We start from the raw sequence: 23,070 nt of genomic DNA, 5'->3' as shown, positions 1-23,070 counted from the left end.
TACACTGCATTGTTTTAAAAACATCAGTTTATAGTTACACCTTAAGTTATACTGCTGCAACTGTCTCGTGTAGACAGGCCCTCGGTCTCACTGCTGCTGCCGTTCTATTCATTAACCGTTCTCTGCATCTCTGCTGTTTTCGTCACACTCCATTTGTTACACAACCTTCGCTGCTGTCAACAAAAAGGCCAAAGGTTCCTTTCATTTTGTGGTCTAGGTCCAAAGAGATTTCATAGCTGAGATAGTGGAATATTTCAATTTAACTATACTCCCCCACCCCTCCCCCAGTCTCCCAACTCTGAGATCTGAACAAGCACTGTATTTTTAATATGGTTATGAAAGAACCTTGTGCCTGAAAAAGGCAGATCTTTGTGAAAGCATTTAGCTGTATTGACTTTAATGGGACTCTGCGTGGCCATGGATCTCATTGCAGAATGAAGGCCTTTGTGAGAGATATAGGTACACAGTGGATTGTTTTTTGAAATCATACAATCTAGCAACCTGATATCTCTTTCCAGTGCCAGCTCTGACAATCCCACTATCTATTAATTGTACAACACTACTTGATTTTTCAAAAGCTCACTTTGGTTCTTAACAAAAATATGTACTCTTGACACCTGGTAATGTCTTGGTGCTTTGTGGGTTATGATAGACTCCTGCTCCAGGTTATCCACTGACTTTCAAATATGGATTAACCCTCTCTGTTAACTGGTCACATTTCTTATCCATGTGTGAAAAAAATAACCGTATAATAGTGGCCTGATTGCCCCCCTCCCTAAACACAGCAATGATTCTCACCTTGAAGCCAAACAAAGAATACAGAGAAACACGTCAGCGAAAGTTCCATTGAAGCAGACAGTTTAATTTGGAAAATAGCCTGAGGTAAACAGAATAAATCACTTGACAAGTCTTTCCCTAGATATTTACCAAAATTTATAGATATTCTTCACTGATCTTCTGACTGGTCCCAAAGTTATAGATGGTTCATCCCTTGCAGATCTCACTGAACAATCATTGGAAAAAGTACCAGTCCATTAGAAAATCATTAGCAATTACCTCACCAATATGGGGCCCCCACCTGACCTCCAGCTGAGTTGCTTATGTTGTGTCAGGGTTGGCTTTACCCAGATCACTTTCCAGCCAATTCATAATTATTCAGCCAGGGTGGGTTGTAGCAGAGAGAACTCTGTTTAAGAATGGGGTCTGGTCTGTTTTTTCCTCTTTCACCAGATCTGATCTAATCTCAGTGACAGCCAGGTGTCCTGTCTAAGCTTAACTATGATGTCTGTGTGCTGCCACCCTGCTGATTTCTCACAACATGGCATGGTAAACTTCTACTTGCACTTACTAATCTTTGGTATTGGACCCCATTGATCTGTCCACTTAACTCTTTGTTTGGAACCTTCCCTTGGTTTCTTTTCCCTCTACTTTCTGTGCCCAGCTTTCTGGTTCAGCTGACATTTTCTGAGCTTGTTGCTTTGTAATTAGATCCCCACCTCAGTGACAGAGCTGTTCGGCAGCCATCTTTCTTTCTAGTCCTATAGACTCCTCAGTCCTGCGTCTTTTCTTCCTGTGGAAATATTCACTAGACAAAAGCATGGTAGGGTAAAATTGCTTCCTTCCCTAAGATTGTAATTGTTTCCGATTTTGTTATAATGCAGTGTTATTCAATTTTCCCCCTCTTTGAGATCTTACTAAGATGTTTGAATTTTTTAGCTCTAATCTCTGCAGTTCACCTTTATGGAATCTAAAAGGCAACAACACACAGATAGGAGGGAGGACTCTGGGATCCTCCTATTTTGAGGATTATTGCAAGGTGAGAACCTTAAATTGTAGAAGAAACAGCAAGTAGGAAAATTGAAATAAATTGGTTCAGCTCTCTGAAAAGTCAGCACACATTTTTCTCTTCTCTACTTCACATCATGTAAAAACCCTCATTTGTGCTTTTTTTTTTTCAAGCTTTGTAGATCTTGGATCAATATTTTATTCTCCTAGTATAAGGAGTGATATTGCAATGTCATTTGAAATCTCACACACTGTGGTACTTTGGCACTTTTTTGAATATTTCTTCAGCATGAGAATTATTTTTTGAACTAGAAAACCAGGAAGATTCTCAGATCCTCCTCCAAGTCAGTAAAACTATGTAATTTATACCAGCCGAGGATTGCCCCTTAGGAGCTTAACCATAAAAAGCATATGTTCATTAAGGAATTAGAAGACAGAGCTCAACTACCATTATGAAAGGTGAGGCACAAGACCCTACAGATACAATAGGTAGTGCTCAAAATATATAAGACAGCAATAGCCTTCAGGAATACAAAACTGTTTGTTTTTAACTATTTATATTAAAGGGGATTTAAAAGATGAATTAAACACTGCATGAGTCAGTGCATTGTATTTGTCTCTCAAAACCATGACATCTCCAATGCACTTTATGGCTCCACATTTCTTTGCAAAAGAAGATTAAGTTCAACTGATCTTCTATGAATACTTTAGCATTTTTAGCATATGGAGAGTTTACTCAGTTACATCATGAGCAACTTAAGCTACTGTGCTTCTCTCAAATCTATATATAGCAATCAGTAACATGTTACATTTAATTTCTTAAATAGGCTTCATCATGCCTTTGGATTTTCTTGATTGGGGTTTTTTCCAGATGAATGGTTGTGGCCATGGCTTTTTGGGGTGGGGGTGGGGGTCTGTGATGAAGTAGATGGCTAGGGGAAGTATCAGTTTTTGCCCATTTATGAGTAATCTTTCTTCAGTTATGAAATGGTGTTATTCTTCAGGTCAGGACCCCTCCCCCAAAGTCCAACATATATTGCCTTTTGTCTTTTCAGGTGCAGAGAATGGGGGTGGGGGGTTGGCAGGGTCTACCCGTTTCTTTTTATAGCCCTGTCCCCACTTTCAAAAGCTGGGAGTAAGGCAAAAGGCAGGCTGGTGAAGAAAGGAAACTCCATGCTATTTCTTTGCTAAAATATAGAGATTTTTCTTCCAGCTCCTTTCCCTGCCAAAGGATGGCCATTTAGCAGGTATTTTCAAATTGTGGGGCACACCCTCCCGGGGGGGGGGGGGGAGGAGGAGGGGGGCCTGTAATGTAGGAACATTTAGGGCAGTGCCACCAGCCCCTGCTAGGGAAAGGGGATGACAGCAGGAGCCCCTGGCCACCAGTCCCATCCCCAACCTGGGGGCATAACCAAAAATTTTAACTCAAAGAGGAGCAGCTCAGCTCAAAAGTTTGAAAATCGTCAATTTAGCAGCTAATGGTATATCAGCCTTATTGACCCCTGGCTGAGGTAGCAGCTTGCCCTTTGTCTTGGAGGAACTGGTTTAGTTACTCCCCAGATTTATCTGGAAAACATGCTTCAGTCAGAATTTCAGCTTATATGCATAATGTCACAACATGCACTGATATTATTGATCAGTAATTTGAGTTTAAGTGATACCTCACAAGTCATACCTGTGATATGGTGCTGGACTCACGGATAGATAGCCCCACTGCCTAACCATTCTGGGGATTAGCTTTATGAGGGCAACACCCTTTTCCACAGTTGCTCACTATCTCTCTCCCTCCCCATGCAGGCCCCCTCTTGTTCCATGAGTTACTACTGCCTCTTCAGGACTCAGCCCTCCAGCCAAGTCACTATACACATTTTCCCCTTCCAAGGGATCAAAGGATTTTCTCCTCAGTCTTAGGCAAGCTTCACATTCATTACCCTACAGTGCCACTTCCTCAATGGTTGGCAGAGGAACCTGGGCCCACTCTTTACTCCAACTGCCAGCTCAGGGACTCTCTAATCAGCAGCTAAGGTCTGTTCTCTCCTGGACCTTACTGCCTTTCCCTAACCATTGGTTTTTTCCTTCTCACTGAGTTTGCCAGCCTCACAACTCCTTCCTCCCAAGAAGTAACTTGGCTCTGTAGCGCTAGAAAACTCCTCCTTTCTCCCACAGAGTAACTATAGATTTCCCCAATAACTCTTTCCTGCTCTTTGCTCCTACTTTCCTGTCTTTATAAACCCAGCCTGGCTCTTATGCCTCAGCTGGGCTCCCTCACTCAGTCAGGGGATTACTTAATCATTTGATTTCCCTCTGCTGTGGCCTTTCAGATTAATTAACCCCCTTCTCAATCTACATTAACCCTTTCAGGGCAAGCAAGAGGTGTCACAATACCTTGTACAAACATTATTACAGTAGTATGTGGAGCGTGAACACAGGGGTGTATTCTGTCACAGTTACCCTAAAATGAGAAAAGAGTTCCACACTTGGCATTTAGTGCTAAGAATTTAAAATATATCTGGTAGATCCCTGGTCAGATCTCCAGACTGTATTTGTAGAGGTCTGCTCTCAGAGGGTGAGGTGGGGGGAAGTTGGCCAGCGTATGTAAACTATTTTTGGTACATACTGCATAGACCAAACAAGAGGAAGGAGATTAAATACTCCTTTATGTGCCTGACCCTAAAGGCCAAAGAAGAGAATGGAAAGGATCTCATTGATTTCAATAGGCTTTGGAATACATCCTGTATCGTCCCTCTCCATTCCCCTCCCACTAGGAATTATTTTGTCTTGTTGAAGTCACAATCAAAAACTCCCCTCTGGAGCCATAGAGGTAGTTATTTTTTATTTGAATACGTTAATCCAGCCCAGCAGCTGTACTTTAAAAAAAAATAGAATGAGGCATTTATTAGGCAGGTGTTAGTAATGGGAGATTTGATCATTAGAAACATAGATAGCTGCGTTTATGATGACCGGGAGAACCATATAGTGACTTGTCTGCCTGGTGCGAAGGTTGCAGATCTCTCGAGGCATCTAGATAGACTTATGTGCAGTGCTGGGGAGAAGCTGGTGGTCGTGGTACATGTAGGTACCAATGACGGAGGAAAGGGTAGGAGAGACGTCCTGGAGGCCAAATTTAGGCTGCTAGGAAAGAGACTAAAATCCAGGACCTCTATGGTGGCATTCTCAGAAATTCCATAGGGGTACAAAATATATCGGAAGGACAGAACATTTCGGGGGGGAGGGGGGTTGTAGTGGCACTATATGTGAAAGAAAATGTAGAATCAAATGAAATAAAAAATCTAAAATGAATCCACATGTTCCATAGAATCTCTATGGATAGTAATTCCATGCTCTAATAAGAATATAACACTAGGGATCTATTATCGACCATCTGACCAGGACAATGATAGTGAAGATGAAATACTAAGGGAGACTAGAGAGGCTATGAAAATAAAAAACTCATTAATAGTGCAGGATTTCAATTATTCCCACATTGACTTGGTACATATCACCTCAGGACGAAATGCAGAGACAAAATTTCTTGATACTTTAAATGACTGCTTCTTGGAACAGCTGGTAGAGGAACCCACAAGGGGAAAGACAACTCTCGATCTAGTCCTGAGTGGAGCACAGGATCTGATCCAAGAGGTAACTATAACAGGTCCGCTTGGAAATAGTGACCATAATATAATAACATTTAACATTCCTATGGTGGGAAGAACACTTCAACAGCCCAACACTGTGGCATTTAATTTCAGAAAGGGGAACTATGCAAAAATGAGGAGGTTAGTTAAACAGAAATTAAAAGGTACAGTGACTAGAGTGAAATCCCCGCAAGCTGCATGGACACTTTTCAAAGACACCATGATAGAGGCTTACCTTAAATGTATACCCCAAACTAAAAAACACAGTAAAAGAACTAAAAAAAGAGCCACCATGGCTTAACAACCATGTAAAAGAAGCAGTGAGAGATAAAAAGGCATCTTTTAAAAAGTGGAAGTCAAATCCTAGTGAGGTAAATAGAAAGGAGCATAAACACTGCCAAATTAAATGTAAAAATGTAATAAGAAAAGCCAAAAAGGAGATTGAAGAACAGCTAGCCAAAAACTCAAAAGGTAATAACAAAATGTTTTTTAAGTACATCAGAAGCAGGAAGCCTACTAAACAACCAGTGGGGTCCCTGGACAATCGAGATACAAAAGGAGCACTTAAAGACGATAAAGTCATCGCAGAGAAACTAAATGAAATCTTTGCTTCAGTCTTCACGACTGAGGATGTTAGGGAGATTCCAAAACCTGAGCCACCTTTTGTAGGTGACAAATCTGAGGAATTGTCACAGACTGAAGTGTCACTAGAGGAGGTTTTGGAATTAATTGAGGAACTTAACAGTAACAAGTCACCGGGACCAGATGGCATTCACCCAGGAGTTCTGAAAGAACTCAAATGTGAAATTGCAGAACTGTTAACTATGGTTTGTAACCTGTCCTTTAAATCAGCTACTGTACCCAATGACTGGAAGATAGCTAATGTAACGCCAATATTTAAGAAGGGCTCGAGAGGTGATCATGGCAATTACAGACCGGTAAGTCTAACATCAGTACCGGGCAAATTAGTTGAAACAATAGTAAAGAATAAAATTGTGAAACACATAGGAGAACATAAATTGTTGCACAAAAGTCAACAAGGTTTTGTAAAGGGAGATCATGTCTTACTAATCTATTAGAGTTCTTTGAGGGGGTCAACAAACATGTGGACAAGTGGGATGCAGTGGACATGGTGTACTTAGATTTCCAGAAAGCCTTTGACAAGGTCCCTCACCAAAGGCTCTTATGTAAATTAAGTTGTCATGGGATAAGAGGGAAGATCTTTTCATGGATTGAGAACTGGTTAAAAGACAGGGAACAAAGGGTAGGAATAAATGGTAAATTTTCAGAATGGAGTGGGGTAACTAGTGGTATTCCCCAAGGGTCAAACCTAGGACCAATCCTATTGAACTTATTCATAAGTGGTCTGGAGAAAGGGGTAAATAGTGAGGTGACAAAGTTTGCAGATGATACTAAACTGCTCAAGATAGTTAAGACCAAAGCAGACGTGAAGAACTTCAAAAAGATCTCACAAAACCAAGTGATTGGGCAACAAAATGGCAAATGAAATTTAATGTGGATAAATGTAAAGTAATGCACATTGGGAAAAATAATCTCAACTATACATACAATATGCTGGGGGCTAATTTAGCTACAACTAATCAGGAAAGGGATCTTGGAGTCATCGTGGATAGTTCTCTGAAGATGTCCATGCAGTGTGCAGCCGCAGTCAAAAATGCTAACGTGATGTTAGGAATCATTAAAAAAGGGATAGAGAATAAAACGGAGAATATCTTATTTCCCTTATATAAATCCATGGTATGCCCACATCTTGAATACTGCGTACAGATGTGGTCTTGTCATCTCAAAAAAGATATACTGGCATTAGAAAAAGTTCAAAGAAGGGCAACTAAAATGATTAGGGGTTTGGAATGGGTTCCATATGAAGAGAGATTAAAGAGGCTAGGACTTTTCAGCTTGGAAAAGAGGAGACGAAGGGGGGATATGTTAGAGGTATATAAAATCATGAGTGGTCTGAAGAACGTGAATAAGGAAAAGTTATTTACTTGTTCCCATAATATAAGAACTAGGGGCCACCAAATGAAATTAATGGGTAGCAAGTTTAAAACAAATAAAAGGAAGTTCTTCACTCAGTGCACAGTCAACCTGTGGAACTCCTTGCCTGAGGAGGTTGTGAAGGCTAGGACTATAACAGGATTTAAAAGATAACTGGATAAATTCATGGAGGTTAAGTCCATTAATGGCTATTAGCCAGGATGGGTAAGGAATGGTGTCCCTAGCCTCTGTTTGTGAGAGGGTGGAGAAGGATGACAGGAGAGAGATCACTAGATCATTACCTGTTAGGTTCACTTCCTCTGGGGCACCTGGCATTGGCCACTGTCGGTAGACAGGATACTGGGCTGGATGGACCTTTGGTCTGACCCACTATGGCCTTTCTTATGTTCTTATTGTTTTTTTCTTCTTACCTAGATCTCAAATATGATGAGAAGCCGTATCAAAGCAGCATGGAGTGGAAAGGTTTGTTGATCTACCTAAAAAGCTAGCATGTTCTCAGAACTGCAGCAATAGTTTGTACCGATAGCAAGATTGTTATAGCAAAGTTTGCGTCAGAGATGACTTACTGATTTTTATTTTTATTTTTTTTACTAGAAAACATGACAGGACAAATTCATAGAAGATAAGCAGGTAGATGAGGGGGTTTTCTATTCATTTTCAATTAATGAGAAAATGTAAAACAATTATTTATCAGAATTTTGAATTTCACTGAATTGGTTTAATGAATTTAATCGAAAACAGAATGTCAAAGAGTCAAGCTTTTAATAACGTGTATTAGTTGCACATGCAGTTTCATATGTCTGGATAGCTCTCAACTCTACCCCCTCACTTTGAATTTTGGGCTGGAGGGATGACTGTGTCACTAACAACAGAAAAGGAGTACTTGTGGCACCTTAGAGACTAACCAGTTTATTTGAGCATGAGCTTTCGTGAGCTACAGCTCACTTCATCGGATGCATAGCATATCGTGGAAACTGCAGAAGACATTATATACACACAGAGACCATGAAACAAAACTTCCTCCCACCCCACTCCCCCGCTGGCAACAGCTTATCTAAAGTGATCATCAAGTAGAGCCATTTCCAGCACAAATCCAGGTTTTCTCACCCTTCCCCCCCGCCCCCCCCCACACACATACAAACTCACTCTCCTGCTGGCAACAGCCCATCCCCCTTTGAAACCCCTCTTTATAATGAGCATGATAATCAAGGTGGGTCACCTCCAGCACTAATCCAGGTTTTCTCACCCCCCCCCACACCCCCCCCTCCAAAAACCACACACACAAACTCATTCTCCTGCTGGCAACAGCTCATCTTACAATGTGCACAGCAATAATCCAAGTTTAACCAGAACGTCTTGGGGGGGGGTTTGCAGGAAAAAAACAAGGGGAGACAGGCTACCTTGCATAATGACTTAGCCACTCCCAGTCTCTATTCAAGCCCAAATTAATAGTATCCAATTTGCAAATGAATTCCAATTCAGCAGTTTCTCGCTGGAGTCTGGATTTGAAGTTTTTTTGCTTTAAGATAGCGACCCTCATGTCTGTGATTGCGTGACCAGAGAGATTGAAGTGTTCTCCGACTGGTTTATGAATGTTATAATTCTTGACATCTGATTTGTGTCCATTTATTCTTTTACGTAGAGACTGTCCAGTTTGACCAATGTACATGGCAGAAGGGCATTGCTGGCACATGATGGCATATATCACATTGGTGGATGTGCAGGTGAACGAGCCTCTGATAGTGTGGCTGATGTTGTTAGGCCCTGTGATGGTGTCCCCTGAATAGATATGTGGGCACAGTTGGCAACGGGCTTTGTTGCAAGGATAGGTTCCTGGGCTAGTGGTTCTGTTGTGTGGTATGTGGTTGTTGGTGAGTATTCGCTTCAGGTTGGGGGGCTGTCTGTAGGCAAGGACTGGCCCACATATCTATTCAGGGGACACCATCACAGGGCCTAACAACATCAGCCACACTATCAGAGGCTCGTTCACCTGCACATCCACCAATGTGATATATGCCATCATGTGCCAGCAATGCCCCTCTGCCATGTACATTGGTCAAACTGGACAGTCTCTACGTAAAAGAATAAATGGACACAAATCAGATGTCAAGAATTATAACATTCATAACCAGTCGGAGAACACTTCAATCTCTCTGGTCACGCAATCACAGACATGAGGGTCGCTATCTTAAAGCAAAAAAACTTCAAATCCAGACTCCAGCGAGAAACTGCTGAATTGGAATTCATTTGCAAATTGGATACTATTAATTTGGGCTTGAATAGAGACTGGGAGTGGCTAAGTCATTATGCAAGGTAGCCTGTCTCCCCTTGTTTTTTTCCTGCAAACCCCCCCCCAAGACGTTCTGGTTAAACTTGGATTATTGCTGTGCACATTGTAAGATGAGCTGTTGCCAGCAGGAGAATGAGTTTGTGTGTGTGGTTTTTGGAGGGGGGGGTGTGGGGGGGGGGTGAGAAAACCTGGATTAGTGCTGGAGGTGACCCACCTTGATTATCATGCGCATTATAAAGAGGGGTTTCAAAGGGGGATGGGCTGTTGCCAGCAGGAGAGTGAGTTTGTATGTGTGGGGGGGGGGGGGGGGGAAGGGTGAGAAAACCTGGATTTGTGCTGGAAATGGCTCTACTTGATGATCACTTTAGATAAGCTGTTGCCAGCGGGGGAGTGGGGTGGGAGGAAGTTTTGTTTCATGGTCTCTGTGTGTATATAATGTCTTCTGCAGTTTCCACGATATGCTATGCATCCGATGAAGTGAGCTGTAGCTCACGAAAGCTCATGCTCAAATAAACTGGTTAGTCTCTAAGGTGCCACAAGTACTCCTTTTCTTTTTACGAATACAGACTAACACGGCTGTTACTCTGAAACCTGTCAGTAACAACAGAGAAATCCTTAAATCAGTGCTGAACACTAAGACCTTTAATGCTTCTGTGATCATCTTACTTTGACATATTTGATTCATGTTTCTACTTGCTATGAAAGCTTTAGTTTCCTTTTTAATCATGCCTCCTTTTAGGACATTTCATAATGTTATATATTATGTAACTGAGATATCACTTCCACAGTCATCTCCTGTAGCGTCTAGAACTGCTATAGTAGGATGTTTTGAGGGCAGTCATATTAGGTTGCTTCCATTCCTCCTCAAATTACTGTTCTTTTACATATTACCAGCCAAATCACAAACACACACTTTATACAGAAGGAAAAACACTTAGGCCAAATTCTGACTGACTCTCTGTAAGTAACTTCCATGGGACTACTCATATACTTAAATGTAAGCACTTGTGCAGATGGGTATACATAATCCCTTATTAATCTTTAGAATATAACTATAAGTAAATTTTCTTTTGTTATTCACTGGACAACATGATCAGTCATAACGCAATTTGCTTCAGTGGAGTTTCATCCACTAACATCAAGGATAAATTTGGCCCTAGCAATACCAATAAGAAGTTACCTTTTCATTAAAAAAAAACCTCCTAACCAATCCATCAAAAACCCTAACCAATCCATCAACGTGGTGCGACTGTTTGAATTATGACTTGGTGTCACATTTATGGATGGTTTAATCATCACTTCTTCTTTTTAATGTTTGTCAGACAACAATATCTGGCAGTAGTTATAAGCATCTCTAGAAAGGTATTAATGATGCAGCTAACTAGTTCATTTTGCTTTGAATGTTTTACTTTTTTATGTATCGTAAATTGTACTGTTCAAATGCTTAAAGTTAGTCACGTGCATAAAAATCAGGGTGTAAACCTATACGTACAATGAAGGATCATGAATATATTGACGAGCCAGACAAGCAAAAATTGAGAGCTTTATTAATTCACTTGAATTTGACAACATAAATGGTTTAAAATCTGTATTTAGCATTGTGCTTTATATGCTCAGAAAAATAATAAGAAAACAAGCTAATATTTCTCTAATATTCTTCTTCTTCTTTAGGCTGAAGCAGCAAAGTATGCCATAGGCATGATCATCACCATAGTACAAGATAACAAAACACAGTATTTTTAAAGAAAAAACCTGCCACTTATATTCAGAAAGGACATAACTAGTAAAAACAAACAAACAAAAACCCCTTCTTAAGGTATAATGTACTGAAAACAGCACAATTCAAAACTTGCATTTTTAATCAGGTGGTCCTGATAACCATATAAACCACAATGCACTAGGGAGCCCCATAAAGAGCTTAATTTAAATCAATGGGAGTTTTGCCATTGACTGCAATGGGAACAGACCCAGACCCAAAAGGAAGTAGTTTTATTTTAAAAAAATATAAGCTGGACACACACTTGTTGTTTGAACACTGCAGCATTTAGTAACAATATTCTGCAGCCCTATTCCACCCCACAAAAAATGAATTAAGAAAATGTTAAAATGGCAAAATCCAGCTTTCAAAAGTTGCTTAATTGGACCTATTATGTTTTATACACTATGATACACTCTTTATCATGATCACATACAATTTTTAGCACAGGACCCCTGCCTCATTCAGTGCATAGGATAGGTGGTGCTGACTGAATGGGAAGCTCAATGTTTCTTTTTATCCTCATCATTCTAAGTATGGCTGTATGCATAATTACTGGGCACCATCCAAACCCTACACTCAAGAGCAGCCCCAGCTGATTTGCCGGACGAGGAAAATGTTTTCAGTGCTGCCTCCACCCCATCTCCCATGAGTGGCTGCAGGTGTGTGGAGGAGGTCAAGCAGTGAAGAGGTATGGGGCCCACCTGGAAGTTAGCAATTAGGGTGGCCACCCTGCTCACCTGTCTCTAGAATCAGCCCTGCCAGCACTGCATATGGAATTATTCATTTCCTCATGGGCTTTTCTATGCAGGTCTCACCATCATGACTTAGTTCTTGAAAAACCTGAATGAATTTACCTTCACCATCAGGCTGTGAGGTAAAATGATATATTACCTCCATTTCAACATAGCAAATAAGACACATAGATCAAGATAGAAATTACCAAAGTACTACATTTGGAGCCCAATTTGAGACCCTAAGGGCCTAAGCAAAGCTTCTATTCAGCACTTCTGTAAATCAGACCTCAGGATTCTACTCACTGTCCCCTCTGTTTCTATCTCCCCAGATCCTGTCCCTGTTCCCACACCATTATTCCCCCACTGCCCTCCTCCCTCTGCTCCTTTTCCCATTCCCTGCCTGTTTCTCCTTCTGCTCCAAATTCTGTCCTCACCACTCCCTGCTCCTATATTTATCTTCTCTTCCATCCAGTCCCTTCCCTCTCTGTTCCTATTCTTCCATGCTCCTGCCCCCTACTTGTTCTCAACTATCCCTTCGTTGCCGATGCTTCCTGCTTCTTTTCCCCCATCCCAGCTCCTACTCCTATCACTCTTCCTTCCTGAACTCCTACCTCTGTCCTCCTGCCCTGAATCTCTTCCCCCCACTCCCTTGCTCTCCATCCTTCATTCAGGTCAGGCTTCTCCCTCTTTCTTCTGAATGTGAGAAGGGGAACCATTAAGAACACTCTCTTTGTTCTCAGTTCTGGTGCCACAGTGGTGTGCAGTACCCAGGAGGAGCTCAGTCCTGCAGTGCTGGGATGGAGCATGCTCAGTCACTCACCAGGGATGGCATATGAACAGTCCAATTGGCATAAGGTAGTCAAGAGGGGATGGAATCTTTAGCTGTCAAATACTAACAAATCTCTACTGAGCATGTGCAAACTGTGTTTTTTTCAGAGGCTTATAACTTAGGCAAATTTAAGAAAAATTATACAAAGATGTAGCAGGCGTATTCCCAGAAACAGGGGTGCCCCCTGCCAAACTTCAAACCTTTGCTCTAAAACACAGAGGCACTGTAACATCTCTACAAAACAGTTGTATTTTTTTTAATATGGGCAAAACACCATATTCCCACTAATCTCTGAGAAATGGCTGATCTATTTTAAGCTGGAACTTTAAAAAAATCAGCCATAGGCAGAGACGTAGCCTGGAAAACGTTAGCCTGAATGGTCTAAAGTTAGGCAAAATTATAAGCAACTGAAAAAGAGGGTCTTATAATGGAAAGTGTTATGCAACCTAAACTATAGCTGTCATTACCTGCACTGCCTATAACACAGTTTCATTATAAAACAGATTCCATAACTGATTTTATATCATCACAACCCTTTGTGCTTTTATTTGGCTTTGATTTTATTATGTACACATACAGTCCTATATAAATTATAATATAAAATATTAAAATAGCATACGTAGGAATATTGCATACACCCTCTCATGGCAAGGGATGGCCCGGCAGGAACCCTGCCTCACTCTCCCTCATTCATTGTGAGAATAGCCCACTTATACCCAGAGTCTTTAAGACTAATATGCCCCCTCCTTTGGGGCTAATCTAATCAGATTAACTAGCTCTGCCCATAAAGGGTGCATTTTTTAGATTTAGGGTTTCCCAGGCCCTCTTCCTGGGGCTGAATGTTTCAAGCTGTGGCTTTCCTAGCTTGTAACTCTCCCCACCAGTTCAAGGTCTTCATGGCCCTCGTTTTTGGAGGGCTTTGTGCTTTTAGTTTTGACTTCCCAAGCCTCTTTCCAGTTCAGGGGTTTCACACTCCTTCTTGAGGCTCTGTTTCTAATCCTGCCCAGGCTGTTCTGTAGACTGTCCCCTTGGGTTCAGGGATTCATAGCGCTCTTCCTTGCAGCTTGTGTCCTAGCTGAGTTCTTCCTCTCAGGGCTTGTCTACTCAATCACTTAATTTGCAGCAAGATGTGGGGTAAATGTACCTTGCACTAGCCTGCCATGCACTAACTCTCCTTATGGACCCTGCTACAGTGCACTAAAAGTTCCCTCCTGTTTTAAGATACTTCCTGGCTTAAAGCAACTCCCCAGTTGACTGAACTTAGATCCTCTTTTTGAGTCACTCACCCAGTCAACTAATCAGTCTCGGAATCCTCCCCAACTGGGTCTAATAAGCCCAATCCTCTGTGTGTGCTGGCTGGGAAGGTGAAGAACTCCTCTGGAGCTGCAGAAGTGGGGTTGGGAAGGTGTATAATTAATTGCTGAGCTGAGAGATGGGCCAAAGGGGGCATAGAATTATTAGAATTTTGAGGTTGGAAGCTCTGTACCATCAGGCACATGGTAAGAGCTCCTGCAGCAGGGGGTGAGAATCACTTTACTCTATATCTGGGAGAGTTGGCACCACTGTAACTGCTCCATACACTGGGAGGGGCAGAGGGAGTTCAAAAATCAAAAGACAGCCCCCCTCCCCCCAAAAAAGGACAAATTGGTCTCAAAATCATGAGATTTATTTTAAAATCTCATTTTGGGGGTATGATGATACTACTGAAGAGAGAGGGTGGGGTGGGATAAGGCTTTCTCCTGGCTCAGGCAAAGAAGAGGCTAGAGGAGGAGGTTTCTTCTATTCAGTGGGTAGTGGTGGGGTTAAGGGCTCACCAGCTGCACCAGTAGTCCTCCAATGGAAATGGGCAGTTCTGCACCCTGTAGAACATCAGTCACACTACCATGACATTATTAGTGGGTTTTAGCCCTATTAGTCCCTAATGACCAGCTACCCATTTCTGAATGCATTATATTAGTGGAAGATAGCTTACTTAAAATGGTCTGGGAATGGACCAACAAGGTGTGTTTCTCAGTTCCTCCCATGTCAGAAGATTTTAGGTCTGACTTTAAGGCCAGAGGAGGTAGTTTAGGTGGCCTTTTACACCATTCTCTGTGTCTAGGGATAGTAGAGGGAGGCTAGAAAATAACTGAAGCAGACACTGAGGGAGAGAGAAAGATGGTGTTGGGGAGCAGACAATATCTGGGAGAGAGAAAGCAGAGGGACATCCCAGACCATTTCCCCTCTCTCCAGGCCCAGAGAGCAGCTGCAATAAGGTCCTCTTCTACCCCTTTCCAGGCCTGCATGGAGTACATTTCATTGCATTCTTCACCTTTTCTTCCAAAGCCTTGTGGTGCAGGAACGGAAAGGGGAGGAGAAGAGAGTGGAGTCCTCCTGAGCCATTTTTCACAGATGGGGAGGAGGGAGCAGTGCCACCCTGAACTGCTGGACATTTTCCTCCTCCCCCACTCCTCTCGTGAGAATGATGTTGGCCTCTCCCCCTTCCCCCCTTACCTACCCACCTCAGGAGCAGAGAGGACTTTGGGGTAAGTGTGGAATGAGAGCTGTGCCTGAGTCATACCCAGGAGGCAGAGAAGTGGGGAGGGCAGCCAATCCTGGGGGATTTCCCCCATGCTAGGATGGAAATTGTGGGAGTTTTATGGCTGGAGACTGGCTTGAGCAAGGGGCCAAAATCACATTACTTGTGATTCAAAGGTTAGCAACACTGCATCAGGCAGGGTAGACCACCTTTAGTCAGAGGAGACCTGCCCCCTGCAAAAAGCAAAGGGGACCCACTCCCTACCTGACCAATCAGTGGCATGTATTTTTTTAACAGACAGAGGGAAGAGTATTTTTACTGAGGGGATGTCATATATATTGCTGGTCACAGATTGTGCTACTTAGATTGTAAGCTCTTCAAGGTGGGATCTCTTTGTTACATGTTTCTTTTATGCCTAGTATGTGTCCCATGAGTGGGGCAGCTAGGCACTATCACAGTACAATGATGAACAACAGCATCGCAGATTAAGGTAGAACAATTTAAGGGTAATGTGTTAAAATTTTGGCATCACATCAATATCTTTTCAGCTGGAGCGAGTTTCAGCCGGAAAGGGTTTACACTGTCATCAATATTCCTCATTTACATGTATTGGAGTCAGAGGGGAACGTTTGTGAACTCAAAACATACTATTCACAAAGGGGAAAATATGCAGACTTGCCTAATGTGCTGCTGTTTATAATTGTCTCCTAGCTACTGCTTTCCTTTCATTAGGTTGTCAAAGGAAAGAGCCCTAAGAGAGGGGAATGGTAACAAATTAGAAATGTGGACATTACTGATCAATTCTGTAAGACCCACTGCAATCAATTAGAGCATTGCTTAGCAAACTGTTTGTGGCAAACTGGAGCCATAGGGATGGGGGGCCAGCTGAAAGGAGCAGTAGTATATACAGGATAGCTTTAACCTTTGCAGAGCAGAGGAGGAGTCCCTTTGTCATAAACTTTGTGGATCTCTGAGCCTGGAAGGCCTGTCTCCCTGCAAAATTTCCAGGCTCCCAAACCTTCTCCGACTTGAGGAATGCTTCCTAGGGTACTCTGTAAAGAGAATTTTTTGAGGCACCTTCTGTCTCCTGTAGGTCTGACTCACATTTACACCAGGGCAAAATGGGTGTTAAATGGTACCATTCTGATTTGGTAGCATTTTACATCTACTGTGCAATCACCTCACCTTGGTGTAAATGACTACACAAAGTACAGGGCTATGGAGAATCAGGACCTATATTTCTTGGTCCAAAGAATTTAATGTCATGTCATAGATGAAAGAAATCCTTAAAAAGCAAATGCAAAAGCAAAGAGAACTGCTGTCACCTCCATATAGCTATTCCAGTGTGGATTAAGTAAAAGTGCAACGTTACTTTCTCCTTTCTGAGGCACAGTACAGAGCAGAAAGAGACTCCAGCATTTCTCATATATTTATTAGAATATTAATTGTTTGATCATCATTTCTGAGCATAAAAGTGTTTGCTCACATTCATCTATACATTCAAAATATTGACAACTTTTATATTATATTTGTATTGGAATGCTAGGGTTAACCAGTTTGATTCCCTCCAGTGAAAGGGAGAAAATCAAAAATTTTTAAAAATGTTTTAGGTTGAGAAAGCTGGTGAAAAACCCAGTTCCCTCACCAAGTAAAATATTTATGCACCAAAACCAAATATGATTGAATGGTGTTTGATTGGTTGGTTTGTGTTTTGTTTTGTTTTTTTGTTTTTTTTTGTTTTTTTTTGGGGGGGGGGGGGAGAATGTTGTCTGCTTTTTCATTTTCTAATTCACCAAGAAGCCACTGCAGAAAACTGACCCAGTTACTAGGATTTGGATTGAATTGGACAGATGAATGGATGGATAGATATAAAGGTAGATATGCAAAAAGATAGCTACACAATAATATGAACTTTTTTTTATACACAGCACTCTGAGAAAAAATCCTCTATCGATTGAGGACTCTGCCTGAAAACTCTTTTTATGATTAAGGATTTGGATGCAAGAGTATATCAATGTTTGTTATTTGGTCTGATAAAATGGTTTATCCAGCCATAATATAAAGTGATAAAGCAGCAGTCTAAGGATCACCACACTCCCTTGAACTATAGGTTCAAATCCTGACAGGACTGACTTAGCCCTTACTCCTTCTGAGGTGACAGACTAAACTGGCATGCAATTTAATATATTTTGGTCTTTTATGAGGCCTTAAAGCTGCAGCCCTGTCTTTACTATGTGAATTGCAAAGATCTCATAAGCCCTTTCCTAAGATTAATGGTTTACACCAATTTCCTTGCCCAAAACTTTTTCTTCTTTTACTGAAGTTATATTATGCTCCATGTGTCTCATGTTTTCCTCTCCAGCTGTTATGTATTTCAGCAGTGGTGTGTTATACAGGCTGAAAAGCATTTTGGCAGGAAATATGCTTTATAAATGTAAATTTAAAAAAACCTACCCACCAAACCCTTAATTTTAAGATAAAGGGACTGATTCTCATTCTCATTAATATCCATTTACACTTCTCTAGCAGTTTAAAGGGGCCTTAAAAGAAATGAGACTCAATCAGGGCCAAAGAGTTTATCTTCATTATATTGCATTGCGTAACATCTGTAGAAAGATATATAAAACTTAAATAAACTAAACAAAAGTACATGCACCAAAGGTGAACTCAACTGTAAATGTGATTCCTATTTATTCTATCCCCATCATCTGCTACCCTAGGTAACTGATAAACTTATTAGGCATTTCTCCCATCAGGGGTTATATCAGTTTAGATAGGTCAAATTGCTTTTTTCCTCTCAAAAATAAATGAAATTACTTTACAGTTGCAGCAAAAGACTCTGTGAAATATATACTGTAGGTGACCTACCTGACCAAACCTGACTTATCTGAAGGTTGTAACTGCTATCAAATGCTATTGTAATTCATTGGAGCAAATGTTTTGTCTGTACTCCAATTTATTTTCTCTAACTGGCAATTATAAGTGAAAGAGCAGACTTCTTGCGTTTTGAAGGGAATTGGTGGTAAGTGATTTCCTCTCAAGTGCCATATACAGTTTTCACTATTTGTGGAAGCCAAAAATTAAGAAACATTCTTAAGTGTTTTTTTTTAATTCTATTCATCCCCTTGGGATTGGGAATACAAAAGCTATGCTGTTAATTTCTGCTGTCAGTTACAGGTGTGACTGCTACTGAGGTCACCCAGTAACATCGCTAGAAGGCACACCTCTTTTTTACCCTATTCCTGAGGATGAATCCAGGATACCTGCACCCTTTCCTCCTACTAGTGTACCAGTGCAGGAGCCGACATGGTTCACCCTGTAGGAATTACTAAATTAGGTGGGTGATGGGTAGAGTTAGGTTAGATATTTGAAAATATTAATGAGACACAGGAGGAAGGGGGTGAAGTTGCAGTCTATGATAGTGATGATAAATTACAGCTGAGGGATAGGGGTGGTTTGGGGTTTTTTTTGTTGTTTAAATAAGAGGAATTGTTGAGGCAATTTGGATTGAAGTATTAAGAGGCAAAGGTCAAGTGTTTTTATAGGAAATCTTTACTAAAGAAAGCTGCTGAAATCTTATAAGAGACACTAAAGATAGTTAATCCTAGCAGGCTAGGAGTCACAGTTAGAAGTTTATCACAGATCAGTAAGAACAGAATAGAAGTTGTATTGTAGAGAATCTATTTTCTAAAATTAGTTATGTCTTTGAGTCAACTAGCCATTTTGGACTAAATATGAGCCAGTGAAGATATGCTAAATAAAACACCTAGTGAGGATGATTTGGGAAATTGTGATCACAGTTCAATACAGTTCTCAATTTTAACCAGTGGAAAAAATTGGGGTGCACAAAGAGATTTAATTAAATTTCTTTAAAAGGTTAAATTTGAGGGTTAACTGAAGTTAAATGAACTGGCAACATTCATTAGCAGGCATTTAAATGGTAAAGTGATAGCAGAGTTGATTCAAGAGGAGTGTTTCCTGCCACACAAAACTGAACCGACCTTCAAGACCAGTGTGAACAAGTGATAAGCAGTTAAAGTTAATTGCCAGTAAAATCAAAGCTCTTTAGTCACAGCAATCAAAATATTGTAGCATTGTTAATTTCTATAGGATGTAAAGAATGTATTCACAAACAGGAAAAATGAATAATTTAGCTAAGGCTATTTAGAAAAGCAATAAGAGATTCATTAACTTTATTGGACAAAAAAAAGAAGGTGAGACCATTAAATGAGCACTAAAGTAAGGAATTATTGGTTACTGAAAAATGATCTGGCAAAAAACTAAATGTTTCCTTCACATCTGTTATTTAATCTTCAGAATAGTCACAATACAGCCATAGAGGAGGTAAATGGCATCAGATAAGTCTGACTGCACTTTCAATAACTAATTGGTTATAGTTTATTTATTTCAATTTGTAAACATGCCAACAGGCACCCGTCCAGCAGACTGAAATATAATTCACCTGAGGATGGCCCAGATTCTGCCCCCATTATTCATGTTAAGTAGTACCTCCCTCTGGGAGAAGTTGCATTTCTTTCCTCATGCAGTAAGGGACTATGCAGTGTGAGTAGCTTGGCAGAATCTGACCCTACAGGTTTAAACTTTAACTTTCACATTGAATGTATCTTGGCTGCTACTGTGATTAATGGGGCTTTTTTTTTAAGTAACTTTCACGGCCCCACCATGTTCCTTATTAGTGAGTTATAATTTGTGGGTGGAGTTAGCACAGCAGGAAGATAGTCTGGAAGACAACTAGCCCAGATGGCTTTTCATGCTGGTGAACTGCAGAGTAATTTTCATCTTCTTGAGCGCTTTTGTCACATATCTAACAAGGGTGCAGAACTGATTATTGTCATGAACTACAAAATAAATGAATATGATGTAACAGGTTTCTTTTGTAAAAGTAGGCTGCTCGCTCTAAATCATCCATTTGTAATTTCAGTATGGCACGTCGTTCTCCTCGATAATCCTGGTATTCTGGTAACAATAGGGTTTTTGTCTGTCTGTTTGTTTTTTTAATATAATGTGAACTGACTGCTCATGAAGTTGCCCGACTATCTGATCCCTGTAGGGATGGGTGGGGCCAAAGGGGCTCCTCCCTTGACAAAAGGCAGGGAGAGGCAAGCTATAGAGGAACAAGGATCAATTAATCATGGGGGACAAAGTATGCGAGAACAGGAGTGCAAGTCATAGGGTCAGAATGAGGGAACCAGAGGAGGCCACCGAGCAGAGAACCCTGGATAATGCCCACTGTTTGGAGAGAGACTCTAAGAAATCAGTGGACAATGCTTAAAGGAACTCTGCCCACATGTGTGATTTAAGGAATGAAGCATGCTCCACGGTTTCCTCTCCGAGTCACTGCCGAAATGGCAGGTGGTAGGAGACTGTAAACCATGCCAACAATATGCCCATCCTCACAGCTATGTGAAGGTGGCACCCACTTATGTCCCAAGCAGGCTTTGTAAGCAACATGGAATGAAAGCTGGCCTATGTGAATTCATTGCAAGCAACTAGGAGAGCTCATAGGATAGGGACCTAATGTCAAGCTTCAGAGGATTCCTTCCCAGGATCTGCAAGGAACTGGATAGTCTTCACCTCCTCAAGCACACAGAGAGGAACATGTGGGGGAGCAGCCCCATGCACAGGGTGAGCATTGGAGGGTCCACCCAACCCTGCCAGCTATAGTCCAGGAGCTCTCTGACTGGTGACACCCACTAGAACCAACCTCCAGTGCACTGAAGGAACCTCCACAGCTGTGCACGTAGATGGGGATTGTACAACACGTGTTCTGGGATATGCAAAAATGGGTAGGGGGAAGGAGGAAATGGAAATATAAATGTGACGAGGAAATGGAAATATAAATGTGACAAAGAAAAGAGGAGACAGGATTGGGGCAACCTGTCCTCTAAAGGTTAAAAGGTCTCCCTAGGCAGATGTCACAGTTAGAGAGTTAGCTGTACCTCAACCCATCTCTGGTCTTTCCTGAGTGCACCTTTTGAAGTGACAGGCCCTGCACCTCCACTCCTCTCAGAATGAATTCTGTGATGCTCCCACTCATAGATCAGGTCTGCAGGATGCAGCATCCATGATTACTGATGAAGTTTCCTCAGCAGATCCAACTGGGTTTGGCACCTGCAAGAGACTTCCTTTCAGGAGCTATGACCAGTAGAACAGCTTATTCAAGACAAAGTATTGCTTAGTTATCCAAAGGAACATAACAACAAAGAAGCTTATGTACATCTTGTTTTATCTAAAGCTTAGCGCTTCCCTCAAAGGTTAGGCAGGCACAACTCATCCAGGTACCCCTACTTCTGGGGACTGGTATTCCGCCTACTTTCCTGCAGACACTGTGTCCCATGAGCTTAGGTTTTTGGTCCAGGTTTTCCACCTAAAGGCCCCCTTCCCTGTCAGAAGCTAGAGATTCAGCTTGATCATAGGCAAAACATTGAAGTAATTGAACACCTGTATTGTCCATTAAGTACCAGTAACTGGTACTTACCTAAAGTCATTGGCTGCCTTCCTGTGAACATGGTGAGAGCTCCTACAGGAGTTAACCCTTTGAACCCATGTATCAGACAGCACAACAACTATCAAACAGAGGTGCACATGGTATTCATAAAAATAACATAGTATCTCCCACGTTCTTCACTGTAGGTAGAGACTGGGAGAGGAGATGGACAAGGAGAGGTCTGGACTGGAAAAGGGAAGGGAAAGAAGGAAGTAAAAAACATGACAGGGAAGGGCAAACAGCACAAAAAATAACTACAACAACAAAAGAAGAAGATCAAAGAAAAAAGGGAAGGGAAAATGAAGTAAAGGACAGTACAGGGTGGCCAGATCATGGTAGGGTGGAGAGAGAAATCCACACTTCTCCCTTTAGCAGCAGCAACAGCACTGCACCCACGTTAAGCAGGGAAGATGGCCAACAGAGGAGGGTCCTTCCAGGAAGTGAAAAGTGACAGAATGACAGCCATAGAAACTGAAGCCTTCAGTTTCATACCTTCATAGATACTAGGGTTAAAAAAATCCAATCATCTGTACTATGTAGAATGACCTACATTTTGCACAGCTGCTCATTAAATCATTCCCACTAATGTCATTGACTTCAATATCGGTAGTGATGTTGCCATGACCACTTCCCTTGGTTATTCATTCCAAGGTTAATTGCTTTTACTGTTTTTTTCACCCCCCAAACATACTTCTAAATTAAGGAGACATAATAGCATACTCTGTGTGTCATTAATCTGAACATGTAATATTCAAAAAGGCTTAGTGTTTCCTTTATCTTTTGAAATTGCTTGTGAAAGAAGAGTGTTCATTTTGGGTCAGAGTTAAGGTTATATTGAAACATGCATTATTTACAGTTTATAAGAATAATTTTTTTAATTATGAGGACAATGTAAATTTTGTAATGAATTTATTTCCTGGCATTTAAGCACTGTGTTTTCTTAATGATCTGACAGGTCAGTTCAGTGTTTTGACTCTGAATCCTTAAATGGATTTT

General features: G+C 41.3%; 1 long non-coding RNA gene across 2 annotated transcripts in view; it reads right to left on the bottom strand.

The window, feature by feature from the left end:
* Window positions 1-11,262: 11,262 nt before the first annotated feature.
* LOC119564462 overlaps window positions 11,263-23,070 on the bottom strand; it is a 59,240-nt gene continuing 47,432 nt past the window's right edge. For both annotated transcript variants that reach the window (XR_006291031.1, XR_005223356.2), the window contains exon 3: window positions 11,263-21,698. This is a non-coding gene — a long non-coding RNA (uncharacterized LOC119564462). The remainder of the gene's footprint in view (window positions 21,699-23,070) is intronic.

The sequence above is a fragment of the Chelonia mydas genome, chromosome 1 (genome assembly GCF_015237465.2).
Source record: "Chelonia mydas isolate rCheMyd1 chromosome 1, rCheMyd1.pri.v2, whole genome shotgun sequence".
NCBI lineage: Eukaryota > Metazoa > Chordata > Testudines > Cheloniidae > Chelonia > Chelonia mydas.
This window is presented reverse-complemented; position numbering and strand designations above follow the sequence as displayed.